This window comes from Adiantum capillus-veneris, chromosome 24 (assembly GCF_014529385.1).
Source record: "Adiantum capillus-veneris isolate H3 chromosome 24, ASM1452938v2, whole genome shotgun sequence".
Classification (NCBI taxonomy): domain Eukaryota; kingdom Viridiplantae; phylum Streptophyta; class Polypodiopsida; order Polypodiales; family Pteridaceae; genus Adiantum; species Adiantum capillus-veneris.
Genome location: NC_140954.1, coordinates 33388912 through 33393911, shown reverse-complemented (window position 1 = coordinate 33393911; position 5000 = coordinate 33388912).

Genomic DNA, 5000 nt, shown 5'->3' with positions numbered 1-5000 from the left:
AATAATAAATAAATAAATATATATATATATATATATACTACCAAACGCCGAGACGGCGTGATTTTATCACTTGTTGACTTGTCATATCCTTGAACAAATTTTCACCTTTCATTCCTCTAGACTCTATACACTCTTGACTTTCCACATTCTTGAGTCCTTCACTCCTGTGTTTTCTTGAGAAGATCACATTTTTTAATGTCTTTTTCTTATGGGTGTTTTAAACAGTTACAGACTTCTGGCTTAGAAAAATACATTTTTCCTAACTGAACAAAATAAGGGAAAACTTGAAATTCTCCCGGTTTTCAAGTCAAAATTTGAAGCTTTTGTTGGTAATTACACTAAAACTTGTGTACATCTGCCGGTTTTCTTAAAGGCAAGCTCAAAATCTAACCGAAATTTTATAATTTTAGCCGGTTAAAATACACTAGACCCCGGTTTTTTTCTAACATTGGTTACAGTCACTATAAAGAAATCTCCAATCCAAATGAATTAGGGGCCGTTTGCTTGGAGGGTTCCCGAACAAGGTAGAGCAAGGCGTGAAAAAATGATTATATGGCACTGGCGTTGGATCGTTTTCACCCTTTTATGGGAAGATAAAAACGCTGTTTGAGAAGGATAATTTGAACTATTGAATTAAAAATCTTGAAATCTCATAAACTTCTTGCAAAAATTTGAGACGTCCGATAGGGCCCCCAATCTCAGAAAGTTGAAAATTCTTTCAAAACATTTCAAATGCATAAGTGAAGGGTAAGTATAGGAAACGAATGAAAAGTCACAGGAAATGAAAAGCCCATATATATTCGCAGGGGGTCTCTCTTCTCTCTCTCTCTCTCTCTCTCTCTCTCTCTCTCTCTCTCTCTCCTCCCTCGAAAGCGCAAGAGGCAGCGCCAACAGGGTCACTCTCGGCATGGTGCTATCTCTTGCATGTCGAGCAACCGCTCTCTCTCTCTCTCTCTCTCTCTCTCTCTCTCTCTCTCTCTCTCTCTCTACCCTCCGACGATGGGCAGTGTGGGAGAGGGTGATGGGGGCAGCAGGTGATTGACAGTGCAGGGCAAGGACGAGCAGCACATGATGGGCAGTGTGGGAGAGGGCGATGGGGGCAACGGGTGATGGACAATGTGGGAGCAGGCGATCTAGGTGAGGGCGAAGCAAGGAGTCAGGCGTCGAACAGAGGGACTTTTCTTAGGTAGGTTGTAAAAAGGGGTAGGAGGGAATTGACTAATTGGTTAATCTAATTTCACGCGAGCCATCTATACTATAATAAAAGGGGGAGGGAACACAAACCCCCGCTCCCCCCCCCCCCCCCCCCCCCCACGTGGCGAAAACAGCTTGAACCGACCTATGTGCCCTGTGCCTCCCGGTTGCACAACGCACGACAATGTGTGTGTGTGTGTGTGTGTGTGTGTGTGAGAGAGAGAGAGAGAGAGAGAGAGAGAGAGAGAGAGAGAGAGAGAGCTACTTAATAATCTTACTATATATAATGCAACGTAAATTTTTTGAGCTCAAGGAAGGCATCCACGTGTTTGATTCTCCTTCAGCTGCAAACTTCAAAGAGTGTTTGTTTCGCCTCCTTCTGCTGCACGATGATATGCTCATAATATTTAATATTATCTTGCAGGTTGCAACTGATGTCTAGCATCCATGCTTGCGTAGTGTGTGTGTCACAGTGTGTGAGAGAGAAACTAGAGAGAGAGAGAGAGAGAGAGAGAGAGAGAGAGAGAGAGAGAAATGATGATGTAGCACGTGTGTGTATTGTAATTTGTCACCTCTGTTTGTGTGTGTGCGCGTGCACGACGCTGCAAGAGTTGCTGACGACTTGAAGTCGATAGTACCTGCAGAGTGTGTGTGTGTGTGTGCGCGCGTGCGTGCAAGAGTTGCCGGCAAGTTGCAACTCGGTGAGCTCGAGCCTGGATGATATGTATGGAAACTTGGAACTTGGAACAGAGCTGCAGGACGACCTGCTTGGTCCTGCTACAACAGTTGCATACAATGGCACATGTCGTGCACACAGTGTGTGTTTAGGCACGCTGCAGGAGCTGTGTGTGTGTGTGTGTGTGTGTGTGTGTGAGAGAGAGAGAGAGAGAGAGAGAGAGAGAGAGAGAGAGAGAGAGAGAGAGAGAGAGAGAGAGAGATAGATAGATAGATAGATAGATTTTATTATCGTCCTCGGAGGTCAAATATGACCTATGGGACCAAAGTTACATGTGACGTAGTATGTGTATGGCTGATGAGTGACTCTCGATGCTCCAAAATTGTAGTGATGAGAGTCGCAATGGAGAGCCCACACTTTGGCTGGGAGAGGAAAGTGTGTAGGTCTAAGTTATGGCTGAAAATGTGAGAGAAGCAAGTTCGGATGTGATCAAAAGCTGAGCACTCTAGTAGTGTGTGGTACTCAGACTCTCGAACTTGCAGTGAGCATAATGTGCACAATCGATTTGACTCTTCTCCATTGCCCCAACGCCCTATCTCGCATCGAAGGAAATGGGAGCTAAGCCGAATTGCTGCGATAGTGCGTATCGCGGACAGGGGAATAGGCTCAAGCATGTAAGTGTGAGTACGGTTTCCTCTCTCAGCGAAGAACATGGTTTTGTAGTTGGGGGCAATATAGGTGGTGTAATGTATGAAGCGTGACCCACCGGATTTCTCCCAAGCCGTAATACATTGGCGTTGTAGAAAAGCTTCATTCACTTGAGAGTCAATTGAAGCATCATGTAGCAAGTGTAATGCATCCCATCTCCCAAACCACTTCTTTATGTCTTGCATCCATCCCGTGCTCAAGATCTTGCTTTTATGCGTCTTTTGAACTTTTTTGCTTGCTTCCCATGCAATTGTAGGAAGTCGATGTGAGGGGTTTTGACGCATCTTTATCATGTACTCCACAACCCTTTCCATGCCCATAACCTCAATTGGAAGAGATCCCGACTCAAGAAGTAGGAGCATATATGGTGTTTGTGTCTTAACTTGGAGAAAGTTTGTAAGAAAACGCTTTTGGACATTCTCAAACTCTTTCCAAGTAGACTTTGAGATGCTCCCGCCCCACACTTCAACTCCATAAAGAAGAACCGGTGTCACCAATGCATCAAAAAGATACTTCTTGAGAACCCAACACTTGATGTTTCCCGCATTACACATGTTCTCAAATGCATAATATGCTCTCTTTCCCGCTTCCAAACGACGCATAACACATTCATGCCACTTGTGATTGGATGGAACCTCAAGGCCAAGGTACTTAAAGCTCTCAACAACTTCAAGTGTCTCGTTGTTGTACACAATGCATGGCTTCTCCTTATGGTTGGTTTTCACAAGCATAAACTTTGTTTTGGATTCATTTACAATCAGCCCACTATGCAAGCAAAAGTTCTCAAGGACAACCATAAGCTTTTGTGCATCTTCTAAAGTGTGTGCTAGAAGCACTACATCATCCGCATACAACAAAAGCATGATTACCGCATTGCAAATAGTGACCTCTTCAATGCCTTCTTCTTGCATAAAGTCAAGTACCATTTGTTCCAATTGATCGATGCATAGACCAAAGAGAGTTGGTGACAATGGACATCCTTGTTTAACCCCAATAGTGCTTACAAAAATTTCTAAAATTTCTCTTCCCATGCGCAATAACAAATCACCTTCTCATAGATTCGAGAAACCGCAAGCATAAACTCACTTGGCACTTGGAGTTCTTCCATCCTTCTCCACAAATTGTTACGTGGAATCATATCAAAGGCTTTCTTAAAGTCCACAAAACAACAATACAATCGCTTGCCTTTCAACCTACTGTCCTCCATGAGAACACGAAGAGTGACAAGATGATCAATGGTGCTATGGCATCGACGAAAACCCGCTTGTCCCTTTGCACGCTTGTCATTCTCTTCAGCCCAATCACTCAATTTCATCTTCATTATGCACCCAAACAACTTTGCCATAAGAGACCCAATCATTATAGTCCGGTAGTTGCTTACATTCTTTACATCCCCTCCTTTATGCAAAGGCTTAACCCGATTAGTACTCCAATCATAAGGCATACCATGTTGAAGTGCAAGGTTGAACATATCACACATCCACTCATGGGTAAAATCTCCCGTCCATTTGATCATCTCCGGCTTGATACCTTGAAGATCTCCCGCTTTGCGAGTGGCCAACTTTTCAAGCCCACCGCATACATCCTCAATAGTAAAAAAAGACGGCATACATGGGAGTGAACCATAAAATGGCATTTTTTCAATATTTTCTTGCTCATATAATTGCCTACAATGTGTGTACATATCCACTAGACTCAAGTTACCAAAATTCTCAACCCGCTTGCCTCTCAAGTTTCTCCAAAATCTTCCACATGCATGTGCCTTTTCTTGGACTTGAAATTCTTGTTGCTTTACTTCCCATCTTCTTCTCTTCTTTTGAATCAATGCCTTGTATGTATGCAAATGACTTTGATAGTTTTCTTTGTCCATAGTTGCATCAAGCTTTATCAAGGACTTTCGAGCATCTTGACATTCTTTAACAAACCACCTTTTGCGTGATCTATCTTTGTTGATATCATGGAGATTCTTTATGGCAAAGCATTCTTCCGCACAAGAACAAATAGCTTTCTTGAAAGCTTCCCATTTAGTTTCCAATGGTGCATCACATTGAAGCTTTGTCATCCATAATTTTTGCTCAACCATTTCAATGTACATTGGTGCCCGTTTGAAATCCATACATAGTGATAACTTCTCTTTCCTTTGCCTGAGATTATCATGCTTAGTTGCTTCTCCACATGAAAGGTCAATACATAAGGTGCGATGGTCGGATTCCGGGGTCCATTGACCAAACATAAAACTCTTTATGCGATACATGATGGCTTCAGAGAGTAGCATATAGTCAATCACACTATCCCCATTATGTCTTCTACATGTAAATCCATTGGTTCCACTCCACAAAGATACACCATTGGCAATGAGCATACCCATGCTATTACACATGTGTAAAAGTAACTTTCCATAGTGATCCGGCTCTTTCTCATC